At 34.5% G+C, this 16,109-nt stretch overlaps 1 protein-coding gene and 1 pseudogene across 9 annotated transcripts in view; one reads left to right on the top strand and one right to left on the bottom strand.

Annotated features, from left to right (window-relative positions):
- The window catches only part of LOC100449487 (14-3-3 protein theta-like), a 61,289-nt pseudogene extending 47,615 nt beyond the window's left edge, over positions 1–13,674 (bottom strand).
- The window catches only part of MARCHF1 (membrane associated ring-CH-type finger 1), an 857,900-nt gene that overhangs the window by 491,146 nt on the left and 350,645 nt on the right, over positions 1–16,109 (top strand).

Raw genomic sequence — 16,109 nt, 5'->3', positions numbered from 1 at the left:
TCTTACAGTCATTATCACAATGTGTAATATTTTTATTTATATGATTATGTAATTATTGTCTGTTTCCTACTAAAATCTCAGTTTCTAAAGGTAGAGAACATATCACTTTTGATAATTCCATTCAATAAATATATGTTGATTAAATAATAAGGTTACAAAAACACAAGTGAAAGTTGGAAGTGGGGGTCCAAGAGAGATTTCTGGGTTAGAATGTGTAACGTTTGAAGATGTTGAAATAGAAAATTCTAGCCATGAGAATTTGGGTAGGAATATAAGAGGATGAAGGACAAAAGCTTAGGGAACATCTGACATTTTCATTCTATTTTTCAAAAATACCTCTTCATCTTTAGAAAAAGTGTTCCTCATGCATGAAGCCTGGTGTTGCTCTTGGCTTTGACTTTGTTATCATCAAGGATCTTTTAGGTATTCTGCTTCTGAAAGACTATCTTTCCTTATCTCTCACCAAGGAAAAATGCAATATGCCTTTTTAGTTTGGAAGTGAGAATTCTATAGAAGTTCCCCCCAAACACAAAAGGTCTTTCTGTCTTTCTTCAATTACATTTGCATTTTCTGTACTTTTTTTCTACATTAACAGAAGTCTCCATCCTCTCCTCTTCTCTGCTTATTCTATTTGCACTTATCTAATCCTAGGATTTGGTAACTGTTTTTTGTTGTTAATTCTGCACCCGTATTTTTTTTTTACAAGCTGCCTCATGCTAGTTACACAATTTTTTGGTTGAGATGCTTTATTATAGTTTAAGGCAATTGCCACACATTCATCTCCCTCCCCCCCGCCCAGGTATCTCTGTCTGTCTAAATCTATCTATCTGTCTATCTATCTATCTATCTATCTATCTATCCATCTATCTATTAAGAGACATATCTATATATCTATCCATATCTACCTATATATCTATCTATACCTATCTCTATATCAATATATATTTATCTATATCTATATATCTATATCTCTATATATTGAGAGCTAGATCTATAGATTCATATCTATAGATATATTGATTTATTTATAGATCTATATATTTATATCTATAGATCTATCTCTCTAGATATAAATATTCCATTTACTTCAATTTAATATATATATTAAAAAATATATATCTATATATAGATACCACAGGGGCACACTATCATACCAGGCTATTTTTTTTTAGCTAGGTGTGGTAGTGTGTCCTGTAGTATCTATTTATCTTTATATATAGAGAGATAGATACATAAATATATATATTAGATAGCTAGATAAAATATATATATTAGAGACGGGTCTCATTTTGTTGCCCAGGCTGGTCTCAAACTCCTGGGCTCCAGTGATACTCCTGCCTTGGCCTCCCAAAGTTCTGGGATTACAAATGTGAGCCACCGCACCTGCACCCCCCCAATATATTTTCTTTGCAATAATTACATATAATAAGCCATATATGGGATCGTTATATTGGGTACATTATAAAAACATACATAAACTGGAAGTTCAAAAAAGTGAGGTAAAGCTGAAAAAAAAAATTTTTAAATGCTGTCTATGGTGATGACTATACAATCATCAGTTATCACAAGGCCCAAAGCACCAAGATGTCAAGACCCACTGCTGATGATAGAGGACAGGAAACATCTTTCAAATATTAATCTTGAGAATTTTGTTATTATTTGTGGCTCTTTTTAAGATCTGACTATATGATCACTATCTTGCACCTACAATGTTCCTAATAAAGATCTTGTTATTCCTTTTTGCTATGAGTTGTGCCTTGTATTACTTTATTTTTTATTTTTGGTTGATGGTATCTTTTAAGGCAGCCTTAAAACACTTGTCCATAACAAATGATACGAGGGTTAATTTATTAAACTACATTAAATCTTAAAATCCATTTTACAGGACCTATCTAAATGAAGGAAGGTTGAGACATGCTAAAGGTGAATGACTGAGTGAGGTGGCCACCCATCCATCCTCACCAAATGCATACTTTCCCTTCAAGGAACCTCCCGTGGTGTGTGTGGCTGATTGAGGATGCTGATGCCAGCCATTGCATACCAAAGTTTAGTTAAGCTTAGTTTTCTTTATAGTTACATGTATGTAAATACACATATTGTATTTTCCTTCTAAGTCTTACACACTGCCTCATTTGCTTATTCTGTTTTGGCAATCACTAATTTAAACGGAATACTTTTCACAATTTATCCTAAAATGTCACCATCTGCAGAGGGAAGAAATGCATGTTCCTGAATAGTGGACAATTAGCTTTAAATGTCCCTCTTTAGTCTCTAAATTTTCTTTTGAAGTATTTTTGGTATGTCCTTAAGAGTTAAACAGCTTTGGTATCCATTCATTTATCAGTTTTTAAAGTACTGGTTTCAATTACTAACCATTTCTAAAATGGATGCCACGTATATTCTCTGGCTTTGGCTACCTCCTGGTATTTCCTTGTTATTTAAGCTTGAAACCAAGTTGAAGGACAATTTGGACCAAAGATAAAAAAGATCTCATTGAATGTGTTCAGGATATTTGAAAGTAAGCAGCTCTGTGATGATCATTTTTGAAGACCTGGTGAACCTGACAAAATCTGTGACCTGACTAGGTCTCAAGAGACTTTGAACTAGGGACTTGGGGCCTTTCATTAAATGTTACTAGGAACAAGGGGAAGGAGAAGCCACTGACAGTGTTCTTGTTTTACCTTTGTTTCCAGGAACCTCTCAGAGGTAAGAGAGGCTGGGGACACTTTCATTTTAAAAGTTAATTTATTTTGACTACAAAGAAAAATAAAGAAATGGCCAAATATAGTCATAAATTATAATACATTTTAAAATAAAAAAGGAAACAGCTCATATTTATGTGACACTAGAGATATATTTATTTTATAATTATTATATTTGCTTAATATCAGACTCCCTTCCCCTTTCTTTCTAGAAAAAAATTTAACAGAAATTTGGTCCTCAGGTCCCAGGGCATGAGTTACTCTGGGGGTGGTCTCTCAGAAGGCCACTTAAGCTGGATCATTCTAAAAAGTTTCAGTTCCCTGAGCTACGCTACTGATGGTTTCAGCACCTCTAACAATCAACCATCAACTCCTTTGCTCAGAAACCAGTTTCCAGACACAATTTATAAAGCCTAGTAAATCAGGAATTTCTTTATCTTAGACCATATGAGGAGCTATTTTCTTATCCCACTATTTTAATATCCTGGGGAGATGGTCAGTAATCACGGTGCATGTGATTCAAAGACATGTTTGTCACTTCATGCACCAAGCAAAGATCTGTGAATACCAGTTTGCTATTTTGTGATAGATTTATTGAATGCCCTTAGATTTGATGCAGGCTAGGGCAAGAAACGGGCTCAAAGTGGTGTTATATTGTCTGAATATTTATCATCAGTGATCTGTGATTGTGTTGTTAGAGTTAGCAAAAAAATACAAGACACCCAGTTACATTTGAGTATCAGATAAACAATAAATAATTTTTAGGACAAGTATGCCCCATGCAACATTTGAGGCATACTTACACTAAAAAATTTTCTTTGAAATTTAAATTTAACTAGGCATCTTGTATTTTATCTGGCTGTCCTATCTGTATTGCTTCAGGAAAAATATATTGTAACCATAATATCCTTCTAAAATCTCTAGTGTTGGCACTCAGTACTCTTCACACATTGTACAATATTTGATCAGTTTTTCATAGCAATTATTAAGACTCCTTAATAAAGAGATGGGTCTCCTACTGGAACTTTTCAACTTAAAAGACAATAAAGAATGCAGTTAAGAACCCTAAATGGCTGAGTAATTATTAGCCCTTGCTTCTTCATACGTAGAGGGCAAAAAAAAAAAAAAAAAAATACATCAGTATGTAATTCTTGCTTGTTTAATATGGATCAACAATAATTGAATTAAATGTAATCTCTCTCTCTCTCTCATGTATATATATATATATACACATATATATACATATATATCTCAAATAGTTATAAATAAATTATTATTAGTTGTATGAGCTTATTTCCAATGGTGAGAAACTGTATAGGCAGGACCAAATGTTAACAAAGGGAGCAACTCCCGTGCATCTGAGACATAAGCCACAGTATGAGACACAAGTGCCATGGGCCTTTTTTCTGCACACCTGTCTCTTAGGTGCTGTTACATATATTTCATCTCCTCTGAAATGTAAAACCACATGTATGAAATAAATATATTTTTTTGAGACAAGGTCTCACTCTGTCACCCAGGTTGGAGTGCAGTGGCCTGATAATGGCTCACTGTAGCCTTGACCTTATGGGCTCAGGTGATCCTCCTACCTCAGCCTCCTGAGTAGCTGGGACTACAGACATGCACCACACACCCCGATAATTTTTTGTATTTTTTGTAGAGATGAGGTTTCATCATGTTGCCCAGGCTAGTCTCGAACTCCTAGGTTCAAGCAATCCACCTACCTCAGCCTCCCAAAATGCTGGGATTACAGGTGTAAGCCACTGCCCCCAGCTAATAATTTGTTAAAATTTTAATGTGGTGTCAACATTAAAATTTTAAAGTGAGAGGAAAAAGAAAACCCATGAGGGAAAGTGAGCCAACAGTGCTCTTCAACAGGCTCTGTGAGAGGTTCTGAGGAATAAGTCAAAATAAAAAGATAACATTTAAACAATTTCACAGAATTATGAAACTTAAATATAGGGTAAATTATTTAGACATCTGTAATCCCTCTCCTAATATCATAGCTGCCTACCTGACTCAAGTGGTACACCTTTGCCTGAAGGCAGGCATTTAGATTCAATAGCTTCGAAGGTTCTATCTTCCCTGGACCCTGGAGATTTCAGGCTGTCTAAAGACTTTATGATAGCTTTCCATAATGTAAGTTAGAATTTCTATGTCATCTTTGCTTTGGCAAAAAGAGGTTAAGCTAATTCACTGGCCCAATTATTACCCCCAAATCCCAGAGACACAATCCTGTGTTTATTTCTATGACAAATGTTTTTTATGATTATGAACTTTTTAAAAGGACTTTCAAAATAAGACATCCAAAAATTTCCATTAATCTCTGCTCTGTGAAGTACTGTGTTTCTCCAAATTAAAATGCGAAGTGAGTCTCTTGCCTTTTAGAAAAGGAAAATAAATCAGTAAGTAGAAGCTGATGCTGCAGACACTAGCTACCATTCACTATTTATGTAGCTTTCTTCATGAAGTGACAAAGAACTTTATTATTTTATTTGTAATTTTCACTAGGGTAGCCTCATAATCAAAATATTTTATCTTTGTGGCACTTTCTTCTTGAAGGAATGACAGTTGAGAAACATTAGACTACCGTGTCTGCTCGTGTACAACAGGTAGAATTCAGGCTGCTGTCAGATTTAATAAATAGTACCCATCTACATGACTTTGTTATTCTTAAGGTTATGGGCCCAAGTAAAGTTCATAGGGTATGTTTCTGTTATTGAATCTATCCATACATTCCTGGATAGTATTTCCTACATTCCATATATTTCTTATCTTTTCTCTAGCCCGATCCCAACCAGATTGGCTCAAGTTAGTTTATTACCTCTCTTCTTCTTTCCACTATTATATATTCAATTATTTTGTAGATGAACTACCTCAAGGGCTGGAAACATGTCATAATTACTTCTCCTCCAGTACATGGCAAAGGGCCTGAAGTGGAGTGGGTGCCAAATCTACATTTGTTGGATAATTTCTTTTTTTTTTAAGATGGAGTCTCACTCTTGTTGCCTAGACTGGAGTGCAATGGTGCTATCTCGGCTCACTACAACTTCTGCCTCCCAGGTTCAAGTGATTCTCCTGCCTCAGCCTCCTGAGTAGCTGGGATTACAGGCACCTGCCACCATGCCCAGCTAATTTTTGTTCTTTTAGTGGAGACGGAGTTTTGTCTTGTTGGCCAGGCTGGTCTTGAACTCCTAAACTCAGATAATCCGCTCGCCTCGGCCTCCCAAAGTGCTGGGATTACAGGCATGAGCCACCGTGCCCGGCCTTGTTGGATAATTTTATTCCCTGTACTTGACAATGTGAATTGAATTCTGTGTTTAAATGTGCACTTGGATGTGATGAGATCATGAATGGATGAAGCTATGGTAATTTCCAGCTCCCATGTCTTTTCTCTACTGTCATCTGTAATGATGCTGGTTTACCAATCTCCTCAGACCTTTATCCCTATCCCTAATTTAATCCTCTTTAAAAGTACTTCTGTCTTCCTTAGGTGATTCCCTGAGTGTGGAATAATGGGTACTCAACTGACATGGGTATGAACACAATCCCTGGGGCAGGAGTTCAGGTGGAAACCCATGAGATATATGTCAAATATTTAAGTTTTAAATAAAGCTCATACATTTTTAAATAAATGTGCTCCATATGCTTTCATTGTAAAAAATAACTATGCAATAAATTATTTTTAGAAAGTATATAGCTATGTTTTTAAGTATAAATTGATAAAAATTTATGAATCTGTTAATTTAATTACTGCTGTTAATATCTATGTCTTGATAATGGACCAACAATAGTTGGCAGAATCATGCAATAAAACCTTCCTACTTCATATATCATTATATATGTATTCAAGAAAAGCTATTGTCTTTCTTTCACTTCAGCAAAATATTTAGTTATAATCGATATATTGCATAATTTTATGTAGTAATAGTAATAATTTAAAGGATGAAAATAATAATATGTAACTGTATTAGAAATATAGAGAATTGAAATCTATTCTCATAAGACTGTTTCCTAAAGTAAACATAAAATAATAAAAATTATATTTATATTACTTTTAAAGTTATTTTTCTAAATATTCAAATTTATAATTAAAAGGCAATTATAAATTATACTTGAATATCAAAATTTGAAAGGAAAATTATTTTAAGAATAACATTTAAAAATTATTTTCTGAAAAGTTATTTAAATATCATAAAACAATTTTATAAAAATAAAAGTATTTTTAATTCTATATCTGGTTGCTAATGTATGGATCAGCATTAGGGTTCATGCATGTTATATCTCAACCTCTCTGTCTCTCTCTACATATTTACGTAAATTTAAGAGTAAGAATAAGAATTTTTGAAAGTATTTAATAAAATTTTACATAGCAAATGCTTATATCATATAGAAATCTGTTAAATTTATAAATATCATATACTTGTATAATTTATAAATTTGTGAATATAGCAAACTTTTTCTTAGCCTTCATGGGCAACTGTTACAAATGCTTGCTAATTAGACGTTACCTCAGGTATCATGAATTGGACCCTAAAGAAAATAAAAATTTCTAAATAGCTCCCATATTAAATCTTTCAATGTATGCAAGTTACATTGCCTTTTACCCTTAACTTTAGAGTATAAAAGCTACACACACACACACACACACACACACACACACACACACGCCTCTGAATCCTTTCTCTAACAAATGATTTTTGAATTATCAAAGCACATATACTCATTGTATAAATTCAAACAATATATATGTAAAGTAAAATGTGACTTTTTTTCAGTAATCTTACCCCCTTCCATAGTCCACTTTCCTAGTAATTATTGTTTGCAGTTTGATATAACACTTTTTAGATATTTGCATTAGTGTGTATGTAACACACAAGCATGTGCACACATACACAAACTATTTTCACTGTAGCAAATGATACTTTACATATAAGCCTTTGGAATTGCTTTTCTCCTTAAAGAATATATCATGAGCACCTTTCCAGATTAGTACATAGAGGCCTCCTTCTTTGTTTATAATGTAAAATTGATTTATTTTTTATCCCATGAAGGATGTTTAGATTGTTTTCACTTTTTTATAAATAAGTAATTTTGCCATGAAAGCTATAGTTATATAAATGTTATATAGAATTAGCTTGTATTAATAGGGACAGCTATACTAGTTGACAGCCATGCTGATGTTTTGAGTACCCTCAAACCCAGGAATTCCCTCTTATTGCCTCAGTTGCCCCAGTTTGTTCCCCAGGACACCACATGCTTCCCCCCAATAGGCAATCTCTAGGACCCTTTTCCAATGTATGCAAGTTACACAAAATCTTAAGAAACTTTCTCTTCATAGTGTCTCTTTCACGATTGCCTTAAAGATGAGTTTTCCTTCTAAAATTCAAGAAATCTAAAATTCTTTACTGTTCATGATTTAATTAATGATTCAATACTTAATATTGTTTTGCTGTGGGAGCTGGTTGCCCTTTGCTAGTTGTAATTTCTCAGAGGACAGATATTTTAGATGTCTCTGTATTACTCAGTGCTATACAAATGAAACTTCTCACAGTCATATCCAGGCCTAGTCCTGAACATTTCATGGGTGGAGAAGGGGCCTCCAGGTAGCATTCAGAATAAACTTACCTAATTACTCTGCAATTGCTGGTACGAAACAATTACACTGTAATTGCTGGTACAAAAAAACTGACTTTGGATGATACACAGGTAATGGTACCCATAATTTAGTTTTTAATTCTACGTGAACCACAAACTACTGAAGATGGTTTATTTTGATGGCTTAGGGAAAGAGTCCTTCAACTAGGTTAAGGGAGAGTCCCCTACATTCCTTCTCACCATCCAAGAGAGAAATGGACTCACATACACTAGTGCTGCTGGATTTAAGGTCATGCACTCAGTTTTGGCCTAAACTCCAAAAGAACAAAGAGATGAGGCAGGGTTAAATCTGGAAAGGAACTGAGTGTTCCCCAAATCCTGAGTTAGAAAAGCCTTTCTGGCAGGACAAAATGCTGAACTTCTTCAAAAGTCTTTCAAATCCCTAAAACCCAGACAACTCAAAAGCAATACCTCTTTGATGGACTAGCAGGGCACAGATTCAGTCTACTGACTGTCTAAGCACAGATCAAAATCAGAACAATGACAGATTCATATGCATGAGCAAATATCCTTTTTCTCATGTCAACGCCATGTTCTCCTGTTGCTTATCTCCACTGCTACTTACCTACCCTTTCTGGCTGCCCACCAGACTAAAAAAGCTAGTGTTATAGAGAAGCAAGCCAGTATTTGGAAAGCATCTGTCAAAAGTGTGTGTAACTACAAGGCCCTTGGAATAATTCTTCCAAAGGAAGTTAAGAAGAAGCAGTGCAAGTCAAGGGAGCAGACAGCTCCTTGTTTCCTGACAAAGTGGCTGGAAGGGGAAAGTGAGAAACATAGGAAAGAAAACCTTCAGGTAGCTTGAGAAATGTCTCATGAATCCATGTTTGAAAGAGTGTGTTTCTCTTCCCCTCTCTCTATCCTCTGCTTTCACGTCCATGTTTGCATGCTTGCACCCCCACATAAAGGCCATGGAAAAAGATCTGCCTTCATTCTGAGTGTAACCAAGTCATTGGAGGGTGTTCAGCAGACATTACTCGATTTACACTTTTAAAAAGTCTTTGTGACCACTCCGTGAAAAATATACTATAGGAGGACCAGAGTATGGGTGAGGAGATCCAAGATGGTAGCTGTGAAGGTGAGACGTGTCCAAGTTGTTACATATTTTGCATGTAAGCAGGAGAGTAGTAAATTGGAGAGAAGCAAGATGCAGAGAAGAAAGGTCAAGAGTTTATTTTTGGACATGGTAAGTAGAGATGTTGAATGGGGATTTGGAGATATTAACCTATAGATAAGGAAAGTAAAGAGATTAGGGTGATAAAATTTGAGAGTATCTGTGATTTTTCAGACAGGGAGAAAGTGTAGATCAGTGATTCTCAATCCTATCTTTCTGTTCATTAGAAAAAAAAAAATAACAGTGCCCACACCTAAGTGCAAACTAATTGGATAAAAATGTCAAGGGTGGGACCGAGGCGGTGGTAATTTTTTCAGAGCTCTTCAGTTAATTCTGATGTGCAATAAGGGTGGAGAAGCATTGTTGAGAAGAGAGAAGAAGACTAAACCCTGGACATGTACAAAGAAAAAGATAAATGGTGAATATATTGAGATTAAATCACTGATACCTCTGTCACTTAGACATTTAGTCAAGAACTTTTCAGTAGGGATGAAAATAACGATCTTGATATCACAAGTGATAACAGATCAAAGAAGCTTACAAATAATGCTGTCATTATCATTTATGCAGTACAATTCTGAACACAGTTTCCATATAGTTAAGTGCGGATAATAGCTATTATTCAGAAACCTGTGGAGATAGAAGATTTGGGGACTACTTTCTACTTTCTAAAATTTCCAAAAATTAGGACTAATTAAATAATGTTGTAATATAATTACATTTATGATTGAATCCGTAAGGTTATCTTTTTTGTTATGGCCTATTAATTATCATTATTATTAGCTTAACATTTTCTCTACATAGCCTTCTCAACTACCAATATTTCTTCTTATGGTTATTTGGAGAATTGGGCTAGTTAATTTCCTGACTTACCTAGTAAATTAATAAAAATATATTCTAGACGCACATGCAAGATTGTAGAAAATCATCAGCAGTAGACTGTCAAAAAGCAAAAGACATTGCTTCGTTTTGTTATTTCAATACCCTTTTTCCTTTTTCACCCTCCTTATTTTGGGCAATACCATCTATTTCCGTGATCTCTAATATTGCTTCTATCCTGACACCTACCAAATTTGTAACTGTATGCCTTACCTTGATCCTGTTTCATAAGAATACTTTAAACTGCCCTGTGAGCATATTTCTATGGAAAATTTAGTGGCATGTCACATTCTACATACTTTATAGGGAAAACAGGCAGTTGTTTTAATAATCCAAATTAGAGTTGAAGACTGAATTAAGTCAGTAGTGGAAGTAGATGGAGGGAAGAAACAGGATTTGAGACACATTCTGAAGTCAATCTTTATAATCTGGTGGCTCACTAAAAATATTAGGAAGACATCAACTGAATGATATCCAAGTCTCTATTTTAGGAATCTGAGGGGATGGGAAGTCTAAAGAATAAATGGAAGTTTTAGATGACAGAACAAGTTCTGAAGAGAAGTTGTATTTTAGACATAGTAATTCTACAATTTGTGCAATATATTGAGGTAGATATAATTGCAGTTGGCTATTGAAAATAAAGTCTGAATTTGGTGACACGGTTAAGGCTACATTTTAAAATGCGGAATTCAAATATCAATTTTTACTGTCTAGGGTTTGTCATGATATAATTTCTCTGAATATTTATTTATTTTTAAAATAAAGAGATTGCATCTACAAATCAAACAAGTGTTTTTTATTCCAACTCTAATATTTACTTTTCTTTATCTCTTCAATATATATGTCCTTATGTCCTTATGGTTCTGTGTTCTCTAGTTCTCTCATTCTCTCTACCTTAAGTCTACTTTCTTCCTTTTTAAAAATATCAATTTATTACTCAGTCTTCAAAGGTTTGCTAAATTACCTCTCTTTGGTACCCCTGATCAGAATCAGTTAATCATTCCTCTCTAACCAGAGCAATTTTCTTCAAACTGTGTATTAAACAAAAGGAATTAACCTGACCTTGTTGTATTATTGCATGAGAGTCGTAACAATTTGCAAAATATGAATTAGGCAGTTCACATCAGTAAAGATTTTGTATAGTTTGGTTTAAACATGGAAAAATTGATTCACTTTTCATACATTAGTGCCAATGATAAAGGGAAATAATAAAGATTCCAACCTTTTATGCAAAGCAGAAGAGAAAGTTCATGAGACCACTTTCCATTCTGTCACCGAGCAAGACGGCAAGTTGTGGAATTTGTGAGTTGTTGTTCTCATAGCATGTTGTGGCAGGGAATGTAATTAAGGGAGTGGATTTTCTTTCATATTGAGATTTTAATCATCACCAATTTAAGGTTATTTCTGAAAGAAATTGTGACAGACTTAAGATTTAGTATATTTTACTGCTGAGACTTGCTGAGTTGCCTTTTCACATTGATGACCTTTTGGAATTAAAGAGTTTTTAAAAATGAAAAAATCACAGGCCTCCCAGGGAATCACTTGCTTAGGTCACAAAACTATCTGAACACACTTAAGGGAAGATCAATTGAAGAATTTTTTTTTTTCGAAAAAGCATTAGTGATGTGTTTAAAGAAATGCAGGCATGAAACTAAAATTCAACGTGTGTGTCGAGCTAAGGCAAATGAAAAATTGAGCTAACTCCACAATCATAAATTATCTTTAACTGGCCAGAATTAAAGAAAATAGGGAATTATAGAGATATTTTATAAACATGAAGTCAAAATTTTCAGAGATTCAGAAATTTCATTGCATATAAAAAGTATTCAAGTCTTTGTAGCTGAACAGCAAACCTCAGAGTGACAGTGTGTGGAAAATGTGTTTTTTTCCTATAAATTTTGATTTATTTCAAAGGAAACAGGTACCAACCTTTGCCTAAAAGAGGAAAAAATATCCCAAAGGCAAGTAAGTAATGTCAAGAAGTTTTCTGGGCATTTTAGTAACTCAGTGCTTCTATTTGTCTAAAAATATATCATTTTTCATAAACTTTTACAAACTAAGCTTAAGTACCCCAGAGATATAAAATTGCACAGAAAATATAGCTCGGCCCATAATGAACAAAATTTCCAATGATTATTTTATTAAATAATACATTTGTCACTGAATATTTTCTGAGCATGAGTTCATGTCTGGTATATGCCTGTAGCCACACAATTTTTATATGAATAGTGTTGATTTAATTCTTAAGCTTGACTTTCTCTTGCTACAAAAATATGTTACCTTGATAGCTAGCAGGCTATCTAAGTAGACTTTAAACAAAAATCAAGTGTGGGAGGAACCCATAATATAATATTCTAACTTTGTGCCCCACTAATACAAATCTCAGTCACTTCGGTATCCCTTTGTCCCTGCCTCTTTGGGTCTTACAGTATTTGGTGTGTAGAGCTGATATTGAACGGCTGCATGCTGGAACTACCAAACTTGATTTTACAGGTAATATATTCCAGTTCTTCTGCAGCTGACATATTATCGCAGACCTTAACCTTCTGAGTGTACTTCCGCCACGTGGCTGCCCAAACATCTCTAATAATCCAACAACTGAAAGGCTAATATCTGTTGCAGTTTGTGAGTTCCCATGCCCCGCTGAGTGTTAAATATTTGGGATATCATCCCGGTTGGTAACTATTGCTTTAGTGCCTCTATCTATCTCTTTTGCTAGACTAGTACCTCTGTGAGAATTCAGCCTAGACTACATTTATGTTTACAGCCTTCCACTGTCTTAGAGGAGAATGCTTATTAAATTAAATTTAATTATTTTAGATTCTTAAAAAATAAGAGTTGAACTACTATTAGGGTTTCATTACTGTCTAACCCAGCTAGCCTATAGAACATAAGGCTGAGGCAAGGCCTACATGCCAATATTTTCTTAGGGGTGCGATTCCAGAGTAGCACACATGAGGGTAAACGCATAAAAGCGGTGCATTACCTTTCCGCTTACAACTTCACAAGAAGACAGGACCAGTTGGCTTGGACAAAAAGGATGTGTCTCCGGAGAGAACATATAGAGGTTCTATGCTGCAGAACAGTCCAAGAACAGGAAGGAAGGGAAAGGAATTTTTTGTCATATTGTTTTTTTATTTTCTGTCTCTCACTGATCTTAGTTTTCCACACTGGGCATTAATCTCCACACACTTCTGGATTGTGTAACCAAACCACTAAAAGCAGATGCTGGAGAAGCCAGAGCTCCTGTAAATTTACCATCAGGTAACACAGTGCTGTCCGAGCGGCTGCAACTCCCGCCATCAGGAACCTTGTGGACGCCATGCAGAGTCCAGCTCTGTCGAAAGCCTGACTCTTAAATGAGGCTGAGATAAACAGAGGCATTAGGAAATCAGGCAACAGCAGGGGAAACCAGAGGGCTCTGATGAGAGCAAATGGCCAAGGTTCACGGGCTGAGGAAGTCTGGAGTGGCAGATAAATGAGAACCAGTAAAATTTCTAAAAGACTTTCCATTCTGAATACTTAAACTTGGTCTTCTCTCCCTACAGCCTAATCAACAGTGCCAATACACTGAGGTATAAACTAGCTAGAGCGGAAGCTTAAAGGGAAACTACTTAGGCTCCAATTTTACCAGTCTGATGGAAAGAGAGAGATTGTTCATTAGCTGAAGAAGAACCTTAAGGAATTGATTATTTTTCCAGTTTGTAACAAAAGTATGACTTCATCATTTTTATTATCTTTAAATAAATGTCAAAAAAATCACAATACATGACTATATGCATACACACACACACATACACATGAACACACACTAGTATTCTGACATAGAATACCTTGAAAGTAAAATATGAATTTTTGGTTTGGTAAAAACACTTCTCTTTGAATGCAGGTAACTCATAGTTGACCCTGTTTATCTTTTACTTAAAGATACAGCATTTCTACAAAATAATCTCTTCCAAAGCAAAAGAAGTTACTACCACACCACTTATTTATTGTAGAAAAGATAAGCATGATTTTCGGATTTCGCACATGAGATCATTCTTTGCTGAGAGCTTTTAGCTTCAACTCTCCAAAGAATCTACTTTCATCTTCTTTTGTGGGTACATATTGACCATTTTTCAAAGGTTCACTGTGTAGATTTAAATGAAAAAATTAAGGGTTCTTTGGCATGCCGTCCTATTCAAGTGTTGTCTTCGCCTTCCCTTTGGGCAGGCAATCTACTTAGTTTCACTTCAAGGTGATACACATGCTCAGATAGCCCCAGAACACATGCACATTACATAGACAAAAGGGCTGGCCAATGCAATGCAGGCTACCTCTGGTTATTCTGAATTAGAATTAAATGTCACTTATACTCACATACTTAGAATTTAGTTCCACTAACTGTGTCTAGTAAAATATTCAACTTTATCTACCAGTAGATTTATTGTATTAGTAGTTTTAATTTTTTTCTCTTAAGCTTCTTCAATTTATATACTTGAAGCTACATCTTGACTAACTTAATAACAAACTCCAGTATAAAATATCTTTCACTGACAAATAAAACTCCATTGTTTTGGACATTATAAGTCATGAAATTATTAATTGTAATAAAAAATCTAAAACAAATTTTCTTGGCATTGGATTTTGGATTACTCATTAACTAGGAATCCCTGGGATCAAATATTAACAAATGAAGATGTATTTTAATCTTCATAATTGCATAATATAATAAGCATATAATTACATAATAAAATAATAAGCATATGATTTTCATATGATATAAATACAGTTATCAAATGTACATCCTGTAACCATTATTTTTTATGTCTGGTATCATAGAGTCATATACATGCATTTTAACATGATAAAATGCGATGTATTTATTTTAAGATTTGTAGGTCTTTCTACAAGTGAATTCTGTCTTATATTCTACCTTTCACTTTTCTATACTTTTTATTATGAAATTCTCTAGAAGGCAAAGACTTGTATATAAAGTTCTGTGAGTGAACCCCACACAGCACCCTTAATGAGAGCTACTTAATAAGTAGAGTTTTGATATTGGTAAAGATGGTATTAGGCATAACACAAGGTAAATGTTAATCTCAGAGTTGTACTATACTGAGACTATTGGGTTGTTTCCCCAATTAGACCTTACATTAGAGACCCTAACTGTGCCAGAGCATGTAAAAAGCAATGCTGTTTTGTGCTGACTCTTCAGATATGATTGTGAATGAGTGTCACATCATAACAAAAGAAAAATACCTTCTCTGTCTCTCACATATGAAAGACGATGATTTATGTTTTATTTACTACTTAGCTTGGTTTCTAGCTATTTTTATCTTAGTTTTGCTTTTATTATTATTTTTATTTGACACATAATGATTGTACATATTAATGGTGTACAGAATGATATTTGATACCTGTATACAATGTATAATAAATCAGGGTGATTATTATATTCATCACCTCAAATATTTATCATTTCTTGCTGTTGGGAACATACAAAATTTGTTTCTTCATAGCTGTTTGAAAATATACGATAAATTATTGTTAATTATAGTCACCTTATAGTGCTATAGAACACTAAAACTGATTCCTTAATCTAGCTGTAGTTTTGTATTCGTTAACCAACTTCTGGCAATGCTCTTCCCTCCACACCTCCCTGCCTCTGGCAACCACTATTCTACTCTCTCTTTCTATGAGATCAACTTTTTTAGCTTTCACATATGAGTGAGAACATGTGGTATTTGTGTTTCCGTGCTGGCTTATTTCACTTA

The sequence above is a fragment of the Pongo abelii genome, chromosome 3 (assembly GCF_028885655.2).
Source record: "Pongo abelii isolate AG06213 chromosome 3, NHGRI_mPonAbe1-v2.0_pri, whole genome shotgun sequence".
In the NCBI taxonomy this organism is placed as follows: Eukaryota; Metazoa; Chordata; class Mammalia; order Primates; family Hominidae; genus Pongo; species Pongo abelii.
This window is presented reverse-complemented; position numbering and strand designations above follow the sequence as displayed.